The 22298-nt window shown below is 42.2% G+C and overlaps 1 protein-coding gene across 1 annotated transcript in view; it reads left to right on the forward strand.

The window, feature by feature from the left end:
• Nucleotides 1–22298, forward strand: part of ENTHD1 (ENTH domain containing 1) — a 272373-nt gene that overhangs the window by 249329 nt on the left and 746 nt on the right.

Here is a 22298-nt window from a genome sequence, read left to right on the forward strand (position 1 = left end):
ACGATTGCCACAGGACAGAGCAGAGTTTAGGGCTGTTGTACATAGGGTCGCTATGAGTCGCAAGCGACTCGATGGCACATAACAACAACAATGTCAATTTGAGGACTAAAGTGCATCTGATTCAAGCCATAGTCTTTCTGATTACTTGCAATTCATCTTAGAGCTGAACAGTGAATAAAGATGACAGAAAAAGAATTTATGCCTTTGAGCTATGGTATTGGAGAAGAGCATTGAACATCCCATGGATGGGCAAAAGAACAAATTATGTTGGAGAGGGTGCAGTTGGAGTGCTCTTTGGAGGCAAGAATGATGAGGCTTTGCGTCACATACTTTGGGCATGTTAGTAGGAGGGTTTTTTCCTTGGAGAAGGATATTATGCTAGGAAAGGTGGAGGGTCGAAGAAGGAGAGGAAGACCCTCAACCAGGTGGATTGACACTGCAATGGTCTCTTGAGTGTCAGGAAGCGTGAGGATGACACAGGATAGAACAGGGTGCAGGTCTTTTGTTCATAGGGTCTCTATGAGTTGTCCTAAGCGGCACCTAACAACAACATCATGAGATTACCTTTTGGTCCAGTGGTGAGGATATTTGTCTTCTTGATGTTGAGATGTAATTCATATAGAAGGCTGTAGTCTTTGATGCTCAGCAGCTCTTTCAGCAAGCAAAGTTCTGTCATCTGCATGCATAACAGTGGGTTGCTGATGAACCTTCCTCCAATCCTGATGCCACACTCGTCTTTATCAAGTCCAGGTTCTCAAATGATTTGCACCACATACAGATTTAATAGATATGTGGAAAGGTCCTGGGAAGTGGAGTTAACAAACTGCTTAGCATGGGGTCTGGTGCTCCTTCAATGTAAACACAAACTCTGCTATTTGCATATGATTCTCACATTTAAAACCAGAGGGCCTCCACGTCTCAACCCTCAAAATTCCCTCTGCTATTTCTCCAAGTCCCCAGAGGTTCCCAGGGACTAGCACACTCATGCACCCCCAGGCAGAGAGATAGTAGAGAGCTGTACCTGACAGAGACTCTGGAGGATTCAGTTCGTCCTCTGGACAGCAGCCAGACTGCCCAGATGCTCACCTGCTGAACCCCCATGGGCCGTCATGTTCCTGCAAAGATCCAGCAGCCTGCTGGGCCCTGTGTGACTTGGCTTCTGCCTCTCGCACCTGCCTGCTGTTCTTTCCACTTGTCCAAGAAGCCTTGTTGCTTCACCACCTTGCTCATGTTGTGTCCTCTTGTCTACCTCTTCCCCTTGCTCATTCCTACTTATCTTTCCACTCAGTTCAGGCATCACTTCTTCAGAATTTCTTAACTGCCCCCAGGTTACTCTAACTTTCCACGGCTGTGTACTAGCATGTCCACTACTGCCAGGTCTGTTCTGACTCAGAAATCCCATTCATGTTTCTGGGGCATCTTCACAGGAGGAGACTGCCCATCCTCCTCCAACAGAGCAGAGGGTGGATTCAAACTACAAGGTTTTTGGTTCTCAAGCCAATACTTTATGTATATACCACCATGGCATCCTGACCTATCTTGGTATGCAATAATCATCCTCCATCGCACTTCTTGTCATTCATACAAAATAATAGTTACATATGCATTCCATTATTTAAACTTGACTGTTCCTTTCATGTGAGCAGAGACTATATCCATCCTGTTCATTATTGTATTACTAGCACCAAACATAGCCCCTCACACAGAGTTCGGATTCCATATTTCAGGAACACATGAACTAAAAGCAGCTCAGTGAAGCAGGATTGGAGGGCAGATCTCGAAAGTGTTCTCATTCTCTCATTGTTGAGTCTGAACTGACTCACAGCTGACCTTCCAGCAGGTTTTAGAGGCTCTAGATCACATAGGAAGAGATTGCCCATCTTTCTTCCATCAAGCAGCTAGTGGACTTGAACCTCCTGCCTTTGGCTTAACAGTGCAATTCTTTACCCATCAGGTGACCAGAGCTCCCTGGAAAAGTGACAGAAAGGAAAATTAGCCTAGGCAGGGGATGAGCTAGGGGTTAGGAAGATTGGGCTTTGATTTGAAGACAATTCAAATCACTGGGTGTTTTACACTGGGTAGTGATCTTTCAAAATTAGCTCGGGCAGGACTGGTGGAGAGATTTGGAGGAGGTGAAACTGGAGACAGGGAGACACTTAAGAGGGTATTGGGGGAAGCTCAGTAAAAGGTCTGGATAACGGAGGGTGAGGTAGAAGAGCTGCTGAGGCCCTTGGATGGAACATAGTAGGGACGGTGGTCTGGACTTCAGAACCTAGAAGCAAGAAAGCAAGCGAGTTCACGCTGATTGGGACTGAGGGGGGAGGAGAAAAGATTCCTCAGATGTGAAGGGAAAAGTTTTGTTGTTAGTGTCTGGTATTCTTAATAATTAAGATGCATTGGAGGGCGGAGGAAAGGGAAGTCATTCTTTATGGAGTACTGAGTATCTGTTAATGATGATGGAAAATTTGCCTGGTGATAGTTGTACAACACGATTAATGTCATCAATGTCACTGAGTTATACATGTGAAAAATGTTGCACCGGCAAATATTATGTGACATTTTACAAAATTATTTTTTTTATGGTGAGAAAAATTTATTACCTTTAGAATTAGCCCGCTGGACTCAATTTAGATGATCCCAATTGTGTTGGCAACATCCAAAGCATCATAGTCAGGAGCAAGTCGAACATAGGCCTTCTTCTCTCCATCAGGCCTAATCAAAGTGTTGACCTTAGCCACATCAGTGTCATAGAGCTTCTTTACAGCTTGTTTAATTTGGTGCTTATTGGCCTTGACATCCACAATGAACACAAGTGTGTTGTTATCTTCTATCTTCTTCATAGCTGACTCGGTGGTCAGGGGAAATTTGATGGCATAGTGGTCAAGCTTGTTTCTCCTGGGAGCGCTCTTCCGGGGGTATTTGGGCTGCCGTGGGAGTCTCAGCGTCTTAGACCGCTGGAACGTGGGTGACGTGCAGATCTTCTTTTTTTTTTTGGCTGTGGACACCCTTCAGGATGCCTTCTTGGCCTTCAATGCCTTTGCTTTGGCTTCAGTTTTGGGAGGGGCAGGGGCTTCCTTCTTCGCTTTCGGTGCTATCTTCGTAAAAAGACAAAATTTTTTTAAAAAGATGTATTGAGCCCTTCTGTGCCACTTGCTATATGTTTGTTGTTGTTGTTAGGTGCTGTCATATCAAGTACAACTCACAGCAACAGATCTGGACCCTGTCCTATTCTGTGCCATCCTCATCGTCTCTGACACATTTCCCCCACTGCTGTTGTCTCTTACCAGCCCTCCACCTTTTCAAGAATGATGTCCTTTTCCAATGAAAAGTCTCTCCTAGCTACATGCCCAAAGTATAGAGGATGGATTTTCATCATCTTTGTCTTTAAGGAGCACTTTGTATACATTTTTTCTAAGACATATCTATTTGTTCTTTTGGCAGTCCATAGATTATTCTGTACTCTTCTAGAACACCACAACTGAAAAGTATCAATCTTCTTCTGTCATCTTTATTAATTTTCTAGCTCTCCGATGCATAGCAAGTGAGTAAAAAGACCATAGCCTGATTCGGGCACACCTTAGTCTTCAAAATAACATCATTGCTCCTCAGTAATTTGGAGCAGTAAGAGCAAATATGCCTTATGCAATATGTCTTCATAACTACTTTCTTGGCAATAGAAAAAATATACCAGAAAGGTCACCATTGGTGGGCAGGTTTCAGAAGAGCTCCCAGATGAAGACAGTCTAGGAAGCATGACTCACTATCCATTTCTGAAATAACAGGTCTCTGAAAACCCTCTGAATGATAGAGGACTACGGGATACGGGAGCTATAGTCTAAGTGGTAGAGCTCAGATTGGAAGTAACTCGAAAAGCTGCAAGCATCCTTTAATAACTGGATATGGATTTTACAAAGTATGAGTGTAGATCTGCTGCCTGTTTTTTTGTTTATTTGTTTGTTTGCTTGCTTGTTTGGTTGGTTGGTTTTGTTGCCTGTTTTTGTAAATAAAGTTTTATTGAAACACATCTTCACCAATTTGTTATTTTTTTTTTACACATTGTCTATGAAGCCTATCTTGCTGTCATAGCAGCAATGAGTTGTTACAATAGATACTATATAACCCACAAAGCCTAAAATACCTACTCTTTGGCCCTTTATAGGACAAAGTTTGTAAATCTCTGAACTAGGGTGGAGGAGCAGATTAGGCAGAAAACAAGGCAGCAGGTAGGTAGAGGTGGTAGCAAAGAGGGTGGATGAAGTGACAGGTAATAGAGATCTAGACTGGACAAGAGATGAGGCAGAACAAGGAGGCCATTGATAGAATTGTTGTAGTTGTGTACCATGGAGCCAGAGCTGACACATAGCTGACCCTCTATAGGTTTTCAGGGGGAGTTAATCACACAGGAGGAGATTGCATCGCATCCTTCCGCAGAGCAGCTGGTGGCCTTGAACCATGTGCCTTTGGGATTGCAGCCCAGCTTTTTACCATTAGGCCGCCAGAGCTCGCTATAGACAGAGTAAGAGAAAATATATTGTTGTTAGGTGCTGTCCAGTTGACTGTGCTTCATTGAGACCCCATGAACAATGGATCAGAACCTTACTCTGTCCTGTGCCATCATCACAATCTCGGATATGCATACCCTCAAACCCATTGTTGTGGCTACTGTGTAAATCCATCTCTTTGAGGGTCTTCCTCCCTTTCTCTGAGGCTTCACCTCTCTCAGACTGTTGTCTGTTTCCAAGGACTGACTTCTCCTGAAGTATCCAAAGTGTGTAAGATAAACCTCCACCATCCTTGGCCCTATGGAACACCCCAGTTGCATGTTCTCCAAGATAGTCTTTTATTCTTTGGGTAGTCCATGGCTCAGTAACCTTCACCAACACCACACTTCAAAGGCATTGATTCTGTTTTGTTGTTGTTATGTACCATCAAGTCACTTCCGACTCTTAGTGACCCTATGTACAAAAGCCCTAACCCCTGCTCTATCCTGTGCCAACCTCACTGTCTCCAACACACTCATTTCCACCACCCCAGTCACAGAATCGATCCATCTCATCAAGGGTCTTCCTCTCCTGTGCCGTCCCTCCACTCTCTCAAACATGATGTCCCTCTCCAAGGACCAGTCCCTCCTTTCAACATGCCCAAAGTATGTCAGACGAAGCCTCAGAATCCTTGACTCCAAGGAACAGTCTGGCTTCACCCTCTCCAGGACAAACCTGTTTGTTCTCTTAACAGTCCATGGTATATTCAACACTCTTCTCCAGCACCACAGCTCAAAAGCATCAATTCTCTTTCTTTCATCCCTAGTCACTGTCCAACTCTCTGATGCATAGCACTTAATTGTGAAGACTATAGACCGGATCAGGCATTTGTCCAAATATTAGATGCATTGGAAGCAATTGAAAATACCATGGCATGGGTCAGACACACCTCAGTCTTTAAACTGAAATATTTGTTCTTTAGCACTTTGGAGAGGTCTCTGAGAGCAGATCTTCCCAAGACAACATGTCTTGATTTATTGATTGCTGCTACCATGACTGTTGATTTTGGATCCTATATTGTTAGGTATTATTGAATCCATTCCAACTCATAGTGACCCTTCGTATGAAACGCAGCCCAGTCGTGGGCCATCCTCACAGCTTCTTTTGTGTTCAAGCCCATCATCACCATCACTGTGTCAATCCAACACATTGAGGGTCTTCCTCTTTCACTGGCCCTCTCTACTTTTGCTAAGCATGTCTTTTCCAAGGTCTTGCCTCTCCTGATTACATACCCAAGGGATGAGGGGTGAAGTTTCTTTCACTGTCCTTGTTTCTGAGATGGACTCTATTCAGTCTGTTATTACCTGACTGTCAATGAGGTGAGGCCAAAGTATAGATGTATTGAAGAAATAGGAGGCCTAGAAGTGAGTGAGAAGGAGCTCTTAGAAAACAAGGCTTCTGAGCAGAGCAGTTCTGAGTGGTGGCGTGTTCTGGACAGACCTCAGAGGAGTGGGTGAAGACCACTGTGGTTGTGGAATCCAAGAAACAACAACGCCAAAGTGAATTCCTAGTCTCCAGGGACACCACCATCCCCTAGAAGACAAAGAAGACAATGAATATTCCTTAATGTTGTAGTCTGAGGGTGAGGGGAAGAATTCTTGGGAGATAATGAACTGAGCAAGTTAAAAAATACTTGCATATTCTCATTTCAGCAGATCTTAAATAAAAAGGATACTGCCTCAGACCTGAATGCTTCTACTGAGAGAGACAGCTTTGCTTCCTTTAACCTTTGTGATGTGAAATTACCCTACTTCTACCACAGGCCATCTCTCTGCTCTGCAATTGAATTTAAAGTTCTTTCTCTGTAGCTTGAATTGTTCCCTTCGGCCACTCGATGTTGCATGGTACACTCTAAAAAGGAATAAACCAGGAGCTGCTCCGAAGCCAAGGTTTGGTGGCAGGCAGTTTTCCTGTTGTGTTCACAGCCACAGGCAAAGCAAGTGGACTCCACAGACGTCACTGAAATTTCTAATGTGGGGTGTGGAGAGGAGGCAGTGGGGGTGGGGGAAACCTGTTCTAAATTTCCTCAAATGTAGATAATGAGGAGGATTTTCACAGGCTTCACCTTCTGCTTTTGTCTTCCTGGTTCCATCTATTTGCCAGAGACTTAGGTGATACAGGCACACCGTGTTTTATTGTTTCACTGTGCTACACTTCACAAAAAAAAAAAAGAATGTATTTTTACAAAAGGTTTGTGGCAACAAACCTGCATGGAGCCTACTCTATCAGCAGTGCCTTTTTCCAGCATGATGCTTTCACTTTCTGTTTCAAGGCCACATTTTGATGATTCTCAAAATATCTCCGTTTCTTTTAATGATGCTACTATACACCTAAATTACTGAAGGAAAGTGTAAACGTAACTGATAATGCATTAGGAAACCAGCCATTGGTGTGACTTGTGTTGTTTCTATATACACTTACTTTATTGCCGCAGTCTGGAACCAAGCCCACAGTGTCTCGAGGTCTGTGTGGGGAGCTAAGTGAGAAAATGCACCTAGAATCCAAACATCTGTGTTCTCTGGAAAGATTGGCATACATTATTTAGAAGCAAAGACTTATTAGCATTGCCTTCTAATTCTATTATTCCAAAATCTATTTCTTTTATGTGGTTCATTTAAAATAATATTTAAAAAAACAAACCTTTTAAATGTTGCATTTTTAAAATGTGAGATGTATTTCACATACTATCAAATTTGTCCTTTTAACGTACACAATTCAGCCTTTATTGTTGTGTACCGTTGAGTTGGAACCAACCGGTATCTGACTCTCCAGTGGATTTTCAGAGGTGGTTAACTGCACAGGAGATTGCCCATCTTTCTCCTGAGGAACAGTTGGTGGCTTCAAACCATATGCCTTTGGGATTGCAGTGCAGCTTCTTACCACTAGGCCACCAAAGTTCCCAATTTAGCCTTTATCACTGTCTAATCCCACAAAATTTTATCATCCCAAAAGGAAGCCCCATAATTATCCACAGCCACACCCCTCCCTCCTGTTAACTTGCAGTGCCCTAATTTGTCCCTCTCACAAAGGCTAAAGAATTGTACCGATAGGAAAAGACTAGGGAAGAGAATAGTATTCAAGGACCAAGGTCGTATAGCATACAGCAATTTTAGTATTTCTGGGGAGAGCAGACATTTTAGTGTCTGCAGCATTAAAAATATACTCTGGAGCTTTTTATTAGCAGGGACGAGAAGAAAAAGACAAGGAAGCAGAAATGAGGGTAAATAGTAAAGATAATTAGAAAGTTACATACCCAAAGGGACAGAAGTTCCCCCTGAAAGGAAATAGAGAGGGGAAGCAGCTTGCTACTGAGATGAGCCTCTATTTATGGCTGCCTTCTCTGGATGGGCCTCAAGGCTGGAATCTGGCCAATGAGACGACACCAGGGAGAACTGAAAGTTTAGTGGGTGGTTCTCATTCTGGTCCCTGCTCTCTGATGTCATTCACGTGCCCAAAGTGTCCACTACTTCTGACCTCATTCATGCCCCCAAAGCACTAATTTCTATGCTTGTCAATATTGGCTTCCTGGTTCTGATAGCTTCATTTTCCAAGCATAAACTTTTGCCTCTTTTCTTGGTTCTAATCCTAACACTCCCTGGCTCCAGCCTCTGACAGCTGTTCATCTACTTTATGTTGCAGTGGGTTTGCCTATTCTGGGCATTTCATGTAAGTGGCATCATCCAGTCAGTGACCTTCTGGGTTTGTCTTCTTATCACAGTGCCTTCAGAGCAAGCACCATTCCTTTTTATGGCTGAATAATATTCCATTGAATGGATGCACCACATTTTGTTTGTCCATTTGTTTATTAATGGATATTTGGATTGCTTCCACATTTTACTCCTTGCAACATGCCCACAGTATGTCAGATGAAGCTTCCCCAGGAGACTAAGGTGTGTCTTAGTCTATCGTTATCTATCATTGCTCTTCACCACTTTGGAGAGGTCCCTGACAGACGACTTTTCCCATTGCAATTTGTCTTTTGATTTCTGGCTGCTGGTACCAAGAGTGTTGATCCAAGCAAACTGAAACTGTTAACAATCTCAATCTCTTCACCATCATGATGCTGCCAATAAGCCCACTGGTGAGAATCATTGTTTTCTTGATGTTGAATTTCAAACCATATTGAAGACTGTATACAGTCTTTGACCTTCTGCAGCAAGCACTTCAGATCATCCTTAGTTTCAGCAAGCAAAGTTATCTGTGTAACAAAGATTGTTGATAAGTCTTCCTCTAATCCTGGTGCCACACTCCTCCTCATAGAGCCCAGCCTCTCAGAGTATCTTAACATTAACTAGGAGCCCTGTGGCAGATTGGTTAAAGTGCTTAACTCTTAACCAAACATTGATGATTTGAACCCACCAGTCTCCCACTCTGTGAGGGAGAGATGTACAACAGTCTGCTTCCACAACTGTTTATGTCCTTGGAGCCCCATGAAGCAGTTCTGCTCTGTCCTGGAGGGTCACTAAGACTCTGACTTAACCTGACAGCAATGGGTTTAATATTAATGACCATGCATTGATCACACGATGAGATTTTTAAATACAGCCACTTATTGGAGCTTATTTGCAGTATATGTGGCCTTTCTGCTTTGATGTGTGAAGAGGATGAATGTTAACAAGCTGCTGTGGTGAGCAAAGCGCAGGGAAACGAAACGGGGAGTGAAGACGCACCCTCAAATGCAGCATGAAGTGGATGGTGCAGCTGTGGAGTGTTTGGAAACAAAAGTAAATTGGTGTGCTGCAATTAGAGATGAAGTGGCTTTTAATGCACAAAAGCATCGTGCAGTTTGTGAATCAGTGCTGCAAAAGTGTAAATAATGATAAGGTATTTAGTCAGCACTCGGAGCCTTGAAGCCGATGAAAGGTGGACGTGAGGCAGTGGTTCTGACTCAAGCGGGCGTCAAAGCCACCTGGAGACTTGTTAAAACTCAATTTCCTGGGCCCCCACCCCCGGGTTTCTGATTCGGTGGATCTGGGGTGGGGCCCTAGCATTTCATTTCTAACAGATTCGCAGCAGTGCTGCAGCTGCTGGTCCTGGAACCACACTTAGAGAACCAGCAGCATGAAGTTAAGTACCGGAGTGGCTTGGGGTTTTGGTTGTTGTGTGGGTTTTTTTAAGAGTCACATCATCTGTACATGATGAACATATGTGTGTGACTAACAGAATTGTAAAGCCCACTGTCAGAGTCACTTTCAACACAGCGTGGTCCTCCATTGGGGTTTAGAATCTTCACTGTGAATCTTTACAGGAGGAAACTGTCTGTTATTCTCCCATGAAGCACCTGGTAGATATAAAACTGCAAACCTTTTGGCTAGCAGTCTGATACACTGCACCCCCAAGGCTAACTTTATCTTTAAATGTGTAAGATTAAAACATAGAAATATTGGACTCATGTTGTTTTACTTTTGATTAACTTAATATGTCATAAAATCACTGACTAGGGAGAACTTCCAGAAGTAGAGGCCAGGTTTAGAAGAGGTCGTGGCACTAGGGTCATCCTTGCCTATGCCAGATGGATCTTGGCTGAAGGCAGAGAGTACCAAAGGAATGTCTGTGTTTCATTGACTATGCAAAGATATTTTACTGTGTGGATCACAACAAATTGTGACTGACCTTCAGGAGAATGGGAATCCCAGAACACTTGATTATGCTCATCCAAAACATATACTCAGACCAGGAAAGCTGTACTGAGAACAGAGCAAGGTTCAAAAGCAGTAAAGGAATGTGTCAGAGATTAATCCTGTCTCCATACCTTTTCAGTCTATATGAAGAACAGATCATTTGGGAAGCTGGATTTTGTGAGGAGTAATGTGACATCAAGATTGGAAGAAAACTCATCAACAGCCTACATTATGCAGACAACACAACCTTGCTTGCTGAAACTGAGGGGGACCTGAGTGCTTGCTGAAGAAGGTCAAGGACTGAAGTCTTCAATATGAATTAAAGCTCAACATCAAGGAAACAAAGATTCTCACCACTGGGCCAATTGGCAGCATCATGATAGAAGGAGAAGAATCTGAGGTTGTTAACAATTACAACTTGCTCGGCTCCACAGTCAACACTCTTGGCACCAGCAGACAGGAAATCAAAAGACAAATTGCATTTGGAAAATCTGCTGTCAAGGACCTCTCTAGAGTACTGAGAAGCAATGATGTCTGTCTAGAGACTAGGGTGTGCCTGATCCAGACTATGGTCTTTACAATTACTTGATATGCATCAGAGAGCTGGACAATGACTAAGGGTGACAGAAGAAGAATCGATGCCTTTGAGTTGTGGTGCTGGAGAAGAGTACTGAACATACCATGGATTACCAAGATAAGAAATAAGTCTGTCTTGGAGAGGGTGAAACCAAATTTCTCCTTGGAGGTGAGAATTTTGAAACTCCATCTCACTTAACTTAGGGCACATGCCAGAAAGGACCAGTCCTTGGAAAAAGACATAATCCTTGGAAGCATGGAGGGACAGCACAGGAGAGGAAGACCCCAGAGGAGATAGATGGATACAGTAACTGGGGCAATGGGGGGAGGTGTGTCAGAGTCAGTGAGACTGGCTCAGAATAAGACAGGCTTCAGAGTGGCTGTGCATAAGGTCGCTGTGGGTCGTAGTCAACACAACAGCACACAGCCAACAGTAGGGTAAGAAGCTGTGCTACAGTCCAAAAGGCACGCAGTTCACCCAGCAGCAGCTCTTGGGAGAAGGATGGGAAGTCACCTCCTGTGTGATTAACTGCCACTGAAAACCTTCTGGAGGGTCCGCTAAGGGTCCGTTCTGACTTGACGGCCACAACAAGGGTGAGCTCAGTCTGTTCTGGTTTTGGACTAGTATGCTTAGTGTTCTTAAACAGCGATGCTCTGCCTGGGTCCTAGGCTCTAGAATCTCATAAAGGGCGTGTAACTCTGCCGTTTGAGGCATTGTTCTTACCTGGAACACGTTCTGTCCTGACCTCCCTGAGTCCTGAGAAACTATCCCCTTTAAAAGCTGCTTGTTTCGTGTGTGGTCAACCAGGACTATTAGAAAGTTGTTTTATTTTAAAGAGAGCTCATGTCCGTTTTCTCTCTCATCTGCTGATCCCACTTCAACCTCCTACACACCATAACAAGAAGATATTATTACTGACATTTTGTGACAGTGTTCAAATGATTGAAAAGAACCTCTTACCCTCTCTCCCACCATCTCTTTTTGGTGTCATTCATTTAACTAATTCTATGCTTGACTCATAGCAACCTGCTGGATTGGAACAGACAGAGATTTGATGTCTTAGGTTAGCCACAGGGTACACTATGCATTACAGCACCCTTCTTTTTGAGTAAAGATTAGCAAATCAATGAGCCATTGCTTATGCTATAGAAAAATCTAAGACTACAGCCTTCGCTGTGGCTTACATATAAACATCAAGAAAAAAGAAGTCCCCACCAGTGGACCAATAGGCAACATTGTGATAGATAGAAAGAAGACAGAAGTTGTCATTGATTTAAGTTTGCGTGGATCCAAAATCAACATTTTTGATAGTAGTAGTCAAGACATCAAAAGAGTTGTCGCATTTGAAAAATCTGTCAAGGACCTTGCCGAAGTGCTAAAGAGCAAGGACATCAATTTAAAGATGAAAGTGTGCCTTAGCCAAGCTATCATTCTTTTCAATTGCTTCCCTATGCAGCTGGAGGTTGGACAGTGATTAAGGACGACAGAAGAATGGATGCCTTTGAGTTGTGGTATTGGAGAAGAGAACCGAATATCCCATGGATTCTAAAAATAACAAATTTATTTGAAGGAAGTGCAACCAGGGTGCTCCTTGAAAGAAGGAATGGTGAAATTTCATCTCACATACATTGGGCTTATTGTCAGGAAGGGATAGTTCTGGGAAAGGGACATCATTCTAGGAAAGGTGGAGGGTCAGAAAAAGAGAGCAAGAGCCCCAACAAGATGAATTGACAGAGACTGTAATAAAGGGCGTGAGCATCTCAGAGATCATGAGGATACACAGGATACGGCAGGGTGCATAGGGTCGCTGTGAATCATAGTCAATTCAGTGGCACCTAACAACAACAGCAACCATATAATAAGGTGTTAAATTCTTTATCACCTGAGCTGTTTGCTTTCTAGATTTTATATCTAGACTTTAATACCAAGGGGGAGGGGAAGCAGAGGGATGAGGATGTGCAGGGGGGAGAGGGGAGTTATACAATTTGCTTGGTGGGGGTGAGGGAAATTGGAAGAATATGTTCTGGAAAACAATGTATTTGAACTTTGTAAATAACTAGTATGATTTTTTAAAACAAAATAATAAATGGGAATTTAAAATCATAGGAGAAAATAGTAAGTGAAAACAGTTCTAATTCAGTGGATGCTGTAGAAGTGTAGTATAGTACTCAAATGATATGCTTTGACATTGGAGAAACTTGAGTTTTAATCACATCTCTGATTCTTTTGAACTGTGTGATCTTGGATGCGTCCTATCTCCATACGTTTTCAACCTGTATGCAGAACAGATTATCCAGGAGGCTGAGCTCTATGAGGAGAAATGTGGGGTCAAGATTGGTGGAAGATCTATCAACAATCTGCATTATACAGATGACACAACCCTGCTTGCTGAAACTGAGGAGGACCTGAAGCACCTGCTGCAGAGGGTCAAGGACTCCAATATGGATTGAGGCTCAATATCAAGAAAACAGATTCTCAACCACTGGACCAATTGGCAGCATCAGGATGGATGGCGAAGAGATTGAGATTGTTCACAGCTTTAGTTTGCTTGGCTCCACAGTCAACACTCTTGGCACCAGTAGCCAGGAAATTAAAAGGCTTATTGTCATGGGAAAGTCTGCTGGTAAGGACCTCTCCAAAGTACTGAAGAGCAATGGTGTCTCTCTGGAGACTAAGGTGCATTTGATACAGGCCATGGTCTTTGCTATCACTTGTTATGCATCAGAGAGTTGGACAATGACTAGGGAGGATAGAAGGAGCATTGATGCCTCTGAGCTGTGGTGCTGAAGAAGAGTATTGAGGGTACCATGGACTGCCAAGAAAACAAACAGATTCATCCTGGAGAGGGTTAAACCAGGTGGCTCCTTGGAGGCAAGGATTCTGAGGCTCTGTCTAACATACTTTGGACATGTGAGGAGAGACCAGTCCTTGGAGAAGGACATCATGCTTGGGAGGGTGGAGGGACAGCGCAGGAGGGGAAGGCCCTCTATGAGGTGATTGATTCAGTGACTGGGATAATCGGGATGGGAGTGTCAGAGACAGTGCAATTGGCACAGGACAGAGCAAAGTTTAGGGCTGTTGTACATAGGGTCACTATGAGTCGCAAGCGACTCGATGGCACATAACAACAACAACAAGATTTTGTTGCTTCATATTTAAAATAGGATTATAAAATTTAACTCTACCTATTATTATCATAAGAGGAGTATAACTGGTTAAAACAAATCCACAAAAACTAAAATGTGACTTCAGAGGCTCTCAATTTAATTTAAAAATCATCTTAAGGGAGTTATGGTGGCCTGGTGGCAAGGAACTGAGCTGCAATCCCAAAGGCTGGTGGTTGAATCCACCATATGCTCCCCTGGAGAAGGATGGATAGTCTCCTCTTGTGCTAGTCAGATCTGACTCGATGGCACGTAACAATAACGAGTAAAATAAAGCGTCACTAAAACCATCTTAAGAACAAATTCGACACATTGCACACTGACTGAAGACCAGATGAGTTGTGAGGTGACATGAAGGATGTTGTCCATGAAAAAAGCAAAAGGTCATAACAAAGACGGGGGGGGGGGGGAAGAAAAGACCAAAATGGATTTCAGAAGATACTCTCAACTTTCAGTGAAATGCAAAGAAGCCAAAACCAAGTGAAGTATTGCTGGGGTAAGAAGACTGAGCAGGAAATTACGAAGGACAGTTCAAGAAGACAAAGCCAACTAATACAGTGAATTGTGCAAGGAGCAAGACTTAGCAACCAAAAAGGAAGAACAAGTGTGGCATCTCTCAAGCTAAAGGAACAAATGAACAGACTCAAGCCTGGAGTTGCAATACTGAAGGATGCTATGGAGAAAATGTCAAATGGCATAGGAAGCATTAAAAGATGGAAGGAATATACAGTGTCACTGTAACAAAAATAATTGGGCAACACTGAAACATTTCAGGAAGTAGCATATGATCAAGAACCAGTAGTACTGAAGCAAGAAGTCCAAAGTATACTAACGGCATAGATAAAATATGTTGTTGTTTGCCATCAGGTTGAGAACCCTCTCTTGGGTTTTCAGAGGCAGTAAATCACACTGGAGGAGATTGCCCAGCCTTCTTCCACACAGCATATTGTGGATTCAAACCACATGTCTTTGGGTTTACAGTGCAGTTTCTTATCAGTAGGTCATGAGAGCTCCCTAGAAATAGACCCCAGGAATTGATGAAATAACGGTTGGCATATTTCAACAAAGAGATGAAACCTTAAAATATACTCACCAGGTTGTGCCAAGAAATTCGGAGAACAGCTACATAGCCAACTGACTGGAAGAGTTCTGTATTTGTTCCCATTCCCAAGAAAGGTGATCCATCAGAATGTGGAAATTATCCAACAATATCATTACTATCACATGCAAGTAAAATACTGCTAAAAAGTATTTTTAAAATAAGCTGGAACAGGACATCAACAATGAACTACCAGAAATGCAAGCTGGATTCAGAAGAGGTTGTGATAGTGGTAATGGTAGTGATGATAGTGGTGGTGGTGGTGCTGCTGTCAAGTTGAGTACAACTCATAGAAACTCTATGAACCGTGAACCACAGATCTGAACCCTGCCCTAACCTGTACTGTCCTCACAATCTCTGACACACTTGAGCCCATTGCTGTAGTTACTGTGTCAGTCTACCTGGTTGAGGGTCTTCCTCTCTTTCACCTCTCTGCACCTTTCCAAGCATGATGTCCTTCTCCAAGGGCACAGTGACTACCACAGTGGGCTTGACCAGGACAAAGATGATGAGGATGGTGAAGGAGAGAGCAGGTTCAAACTGGTTGTTAACAGGGTCACTGTGAGTCATAATCAACTCAGTGGCACCTAACAGCAACAACAAAGAATGAGGATTGTTGTCGTGTGCCATCAAGTTACAACTGATTCATAGCTGACACTACAGCAGGTTTTCAGGGTTAATCACACAGAAGAAGATAGCTGCTGGTGGATTCGAATCACATGCCTTTTGGATTGCAGCACTGCTTCTCACCACTAAGCCACCAGAGCTTCTTAAGAAAAATCAGGAGAATTAATTGAAAAGTGATTATATCATCAGGTTTTTCCTCAACAGCAATTGAACAGTTGTCTCCCATACCTCCCTACCTCCCTACCACCTCTCCCTGCCTACTCACCACCTCAGCCAAAAGTCAATTGCTTTGTTTTCTAGAGGAAGTAAATGGAGGGTCTCTGACATGAGAACTTATAGGTGCAAAATTGTCTCATATGCATACAGAAGACTGACGAAGAATTGATATATCTGAATTATCTCCAAGAATTTGCATTATACCATGAACTGCGCCCAAGAACAAAAAAATCTATCCTGATTGAAGCCAGGATGTTCCTTAGTTAGAAGCAAGGATGATGAGATGGTGTTTCTCATACTTTGAACGTTTTATCTGTAGAGACCAGTCCCTGGAGAGGCGCATTATGTCAGGTGTGAAGACAGCAGGGGCAGCGTGGGTATGGCCGAGTCCAACCTTTACTACCCACAAGGGAAACTGCCCTCATCAACAATATCCATTAAAAAAAAAAACCCCTAATTCTTATGAGGTCATACATGGCCTCCCACATTCCTTACCTACAGTCTGGATCCAAAACCAATTGCAGTGACCCCACAGACACCACAGAACCATATGCAGTTTATTAGGGAAGTTAACAGGCTATAATTCAGATTAACTGCAAGATACAAAATCTGAGTCCAGACAGCTTCTCAGTTACAGCAAGATACGGTCCCTGGTGCAGAAATCTCTGGCCCTGAAGGATACATACTGCATTCTTCTTCTCCTTTCCTGGAACTGAGATGTATGTTTTCTGCCACTTAATATGCTACATTTAATGGCAAGACTAGCTAATTGCCTTGTGAATAGATTAACATGTTGTATTTGCAAAGGGGAAGAAATGGCCCACGCAAACTGTTGATGTTGTAGGCAGACCATGTGTTTGCAGGGCAGGCAGAGTTGAAGCAGCTGGATCAGATTAAAGACGGTGGTCTAGGAAAGCCAAACTTTGAGCAACACTCACGAAAGTACACTAGGTATAGTAGGAGGTCATCCTAAAGAAGGCGGCCCACAGATACCATTTGAACCAGCAATTCCACTACTGGGAATATACCCCAAAGAGACCATGACTGACATCCAAGCAGATATATGCACACCCATGTTGATTGAGGCTTTGTTCACAATAGCAAGGAGGTGGAAACAACCTAAGTGCCTATCAACAAACGAATGGACAGAGAAGCTGTGGTATATTCACACAATGGAATACTACACTGCATTGAAAAACAAGGAACTCATGCAATATTATTCAAAATGGGTGACCCTGGAGGACATTATGCTGAGTGAAGTATCTCAGTCACAAAAGGACCAATACTGCATGGTGCCACTGTTGTAAAAGAGGACTGACATCGGGGTTGGGGGGAGACTGAGAAAGATAGGTTCAATAATGTAGACTTCATTGAAACAGATAAGGGAGAAAACTGTTTAAAAGGGATATATGATTAGGTATTTTCGTCATGACAGGAGTCCAGAGTGAAGGCTGCATAGTGGAGTGGACCTGGGGGAGGGATTGTAAAACAATGAAAGAATTTGTCTTTTACTTTTCCAAGAGGGTAGTGTACTAGGGGGGAGGGTTAGGAGGGGAGAAAAGTGCAACAATGAATGAATGGAAATCCAAAGTCTCTGTAAATTTTCATTGATATTAATAATAAATTTTTTTAAAAAAAGAAGGCAGCCCTCAGTGAGATGTGTGACCGACACAGTGGCCAAATAATGGGTTCAGGTGTAGCAGTTATTGTGAGAATGGTCAGCAGTGTTCCATTGCTCATAAGGTTGTTAAGAGTAAGAACCAGTTAAGCAACTAACAAAGAAAGTAGAATTGATGGTGTGAATACTATTACAAAATTTCAAAATTAAATTAATACCTATAAATAAAATACTGAACGCTAGGAACCTCAGCCTCCTTTCCTTACTGAATGCCCAGCACACTGGTAGTCAGATCTTGTCCCTGTCGGTGTGGGTTCAGAAATTCATCCCTTAAAAATTCAACTCCTCTAAGAGAAAAGAAATGTATTACTGACCTTGGTATTTCCACAGTGAACAAGCAAGTTCAAGTGACTGTAGACTAGAGTCCAAAGTTGACAAATTCCGGTGACACTCATATCTTCAAATCAACTTTTTAATCATCCATTCTTTTCAATAAGCAGATAACAAACTATCAGACATTTGATAAAAAACTTGTAATATAGAATACTGAGATAAAGAAGAATTACTAGAAAGAAGCATATACTATACAGAAAAAGGAACACTAAAAAAATGCCTAGCGCATAATATCTTAAAATAGATATTAATATATCCATGAAAAGAAAAATAAAATGGGGGGTGGCATGTTTTTCTTTATTATTGTATATTTTCTTCCCCTCTTCCCAGCTCACCCTGCAATGTACCCCTTGTTCCAGATTGTATTCATGCATATAATGCATAACCATATAGTCTTCTCATCTGTTCTAATACAGTGTTCATGATCTATCCACTTTTCCCCATTCCCTTCCCAGCCCCCCATGTCTATCCTATTTTATAACAGTTGTGTTATGCAGTATGTGTCCTTTTTTGATTGAGATATTTCACTTAGCATAATGCCCTCAAGGCTTGCTCATGTTGTGTAATGTTTTATTATTTCATAGTTTTCAGTGCTGCATAGTATTCCTTTGTGTTGCTCCTTTGTGTGTGAATATATCATAGTTTTTCTACCCATTCTTTTGTTGATGGGCACTTGGGTTGCTTCCATCTCTTTGCTCTTGTGAATAATGCAGCAATAAACGTGAGTGTGCATATGTTTGAGTTGTGGCTATGGTTTCTTTAGGGTCTGTTCCCATTAGTGGAATTTCTGGGTCATATAGTCTTCCTATTTACAACTTTTTGAGAAAGTGCCAGGCCTCCTTCCATAGTGGTTGTACCATTATACATTCCCAGCAGCAGTGAATAAGGGTTCTAATCTCTCCACAACCTCACCAGCGTTTATTGTTAGCTGCCCTGTTGAACTTATCTATTGTTGCTGGAGTGAGATGATATCTCATAATTGTTTTGAGAATAAAATGTTTTAAGAAAGAATTTCTAAGGACAACAGCAACAAAATCTCTTGGGAATTAATAATGTAATGTTAGATTTTTTTTTTTTAAACTCCATATCAGATTGGAAGTGAAATAGAAAAAAATCTCCAGAGAAGTAGAAAAAAAAAAGAACAAAGAGGAAGAAAATAGAGAAACACAAGGAGACTAGTTCAGGAGGCCAACAGAGAGCTGAGAAAATGCAAAAGTAAAATCACTGATTAAAGCATTCAGAATCATTTCTAAAGCAGAAGGAGATAAGTTGCCAGATTGAAATGCTCACTTTCAGTTCACACCCATGAATGAAAATAGTCCCACTTCAGGGCACATCACGGAGGAATTTCAGAACACTAGGAACAGAGATAGGAGTCTCTAATAATTCGGTAATAAAATAGGTTAGGTGCAGTAAATGAGAATGATTCCTGACATCTGAACAATACAAGAACCAAAAAGACAATGGAAGATAGCCTTCAAAATTCTAAAGAGAATTTCCAACCTGGAACTCTATATCTAACCAAGTTCTCATTGAGCTTGAGGATAGAATATAATGTTTTCAGACATGTCAATTCAAAATTTGTATTTCTCACACATTATCTTTTTCAGTGCTTTATTGGAGAATATAATGAACTAAAATGAGAGTAAGAAGGAAAAATAAAAAAAAGGAAGATATAAATCCAACATGTGAGCCTGGACAGGAGGATGGTGAAGGGGCCTATCATACAACCACTGAGGTTCTGGGTGGAGCTCACCCAGTTCAGAGTGTAACAGTGTGAATCCAGACACCTCTCCTGAGGCTTCCACCAGAAAGATGCCACAACCATGGTGCTGTTGTTGTGTGCCAGTGAGTCAAATCCAACTCATAGCTGACCTTCAGTGGGTTTTCAGAGGTGGTAAATCACACGGGAGGAGATTGCCAGTCTTTCTCCCACGGAGCAGCTAAAGGATTCAAGCTGCATGCCTATGGGTTGGCAGAACAGCTCCTCACCATTGGGCTACCAGAGCTCCCGACATGGGTAGGACCTTTTCAGTCTGGTATAGGATGTATGATGGGCCTGACATATGTAAATGTGTTTGACCTGGCTTGACCGTGCTCTGGTGACGTTCTTACTCTCCTTGTCATGTCCTGCTGAATCAGCTGAGAATACTCATTTCAACCTCGCGAAAGTGTTGGGATTGGAACTTGCCCTGACAATTGGAGATAGGCTGTGTAGAGCTTTGAAGCAGAAAATAGAAGCCTTCTTTCTTCCTATGATCATATTTTTTTTTACAGGAAATTTAATCAAGTTTAGAAGGAAAGTGAATATATAGAGCTAAATAATATAGAAAGATTAAGTCATCTGTGCCAAGCAGTAAGCATAAATTTTCTTGTTCTATGATTTATAGTGAATAAGCTGGTTTTAAAAAAAAATTAAATGGTAAATCCAAATTTAGCTACAAAGCCTTTAATACTGGATCTCCCTACTATGTGCCACCTACTACATAAATAAATGTAAATAGAGTTTCCAAGGAGAAAAATGTTCTGTGGTCAAGAAAGTTTGGAAAACATCTCATTAAATTACTGTAGACTTCTTAGAACTTGTAATAAGAATTTACTGATGGATATCACTGTCAATTTAAAAGGAAATCAGAATATTCAGTTGGCCAGTCATCATGCCTGGTAGAGGATCAGTGGAAAAGAAGGCCTTCAATAAGATGGATTGGCTCAGCAAGGTGGTAGTGCAATGGTCAAAACACTTGACTGCAACTTCTGGATCCACAGTTCCAGCTTGGCAGGCCATGCGGTGGGAGGAAGCCCAGACAGCCTGCTCCCAGGCAGACTTCACCCATAGAAAGCCAATGGTGCGGTTCCACCCTGGCCTGTGGAGCTGTCATGTTGGGAGTTGGTGGAGGTTGGTTTGTAGCAGTGACTGTAAGGATAGAGCAGGACTCAGGCAGTGGTTAATTCACTATAAGTTTAAAAACCACCTTGGCAGAGCCCAGCAACAACGTACCATTTGACTGTGAACCCCTGCTTTACAGAAACATCTTACAGCATCTTAAGGAACACAGTGCTCCTCCAAACACAGTTTGGGAAATATTTTTAAATTGAAGTATGTGCTGAGAAATGTAACATGATTTTTTTTTTCCTTGAAAGGATGTAAAATTTTACTCAAACCTTTAATCTTATGCTAAGCAGATTTATAATGCCTTTTATTCTCCTTAAGTTTCATGGTGAGGAAATAGAATTATGTACATGACATATGCGAAGGTATTTTAAATCTCAGGTGAGTTGGACTTCAGTGTTGATTATATTTGACCCTCAAATGAAAACAGTTTCACCAAGTTTGGGGTAATTGTAGTGTTTCATTTTGCCAAAATTTTCTCCATTGTTGTTGTTGTTTTTGTGTACATAGAGTTGGAACTGGCCCATAGCTGACCCTCTGGTGGGTTTTCAGAGGCGATTAATCAATCGCACAAGAGGAGATGGCCCATCCTTCTCCCACAGAGCAAATAGTGGAAAAAGTGAAACTTTTTCTCTGTAGGGGGGAGAAAGATAAAGAAATGTTACTGACTTCTCAGATATCCTACTTTTCATATCACCTTAAAATACTGACAGTCAGTTGTTAAATGCAGCAAGTTGAGTACGACTCATAGTGTCCCAGTGAAAAACAGATCTGAACCTGTCCTCTCTGTCCGATCCTGTGCCATCCTTGTCATCCTTAACACACTTGACTCCAGTGCCACAGAACTGAAACAGTCCATCTTACTGAAGAGCTTCCTCTCTCTCACTGACCCTCCACCTTTCCTAGGATGATGTCTTATAGCCTCTCCTAACAAGTCCAGTATATGTGAGAGGAAGCTTCACCATCTTTACCTCCAAGGAACACTTTGGTTGCACTTTCGCCAAGACATATCTGTTCTTTTGGCAGTCCATGGGATATTCAGCACTCTTCTCCAACACCACAACTCGAAGGCATTAATTCTTTTCCTGTCATCCTGTTCATTATCCAGCTCTCAGATGCATAGCAGGTGATTGAAAAGACTGCGGCTTGAATCAGAAGTACCTTAGTCTTTAAACTGACATCATTGCTCTTCAGGACTTTGGAGAGGTCCCTGACAGCAGACTTTCCCAATGTTAGACATGTTGTTGTACTTGCTGTTGTCTACTGTCAATTCAGAACCAACACATAGCTGACAGTCCAGCAGGTTTTCAGAGGCAGTTAATCACATGGAAGGAGACTGCAATCTTTCTCCCACAGAGGAGATGGTGGATTTGAACCATACACCTTTGGGTTGCTGGTGCAAGTCTTCACTACTAAACTATCATAATTCCCTGTGCTAGCTTTTGAATAGGTTAATTCTTTACCTTTCTGTTCTTTCTGATCGTTTAGTTAAAAATGTGTTGGGCTGGGTTTGGGAGTAGTTATGAATATTGATGATTGTATTTTCATTTTA

This window comes from Elephantulus edwardii, unplaced genomic scaffold, assembly GCF_000299155.1.
Source record: "Elephantulus edwardii isolate Elephantulus edwardi_28Jun2011 unplaced genomic scaffold, EleEdw1.0 scaffold00086, whole genome shotgun sequence".
In the NCBI taxonomy this organism is placed as follows: Eukaryota; Metazoa; Chordata; class Mammalia; order Macroscelidea; family Macroscelididae; genus Elephantulus; species Elephantulus edwardii.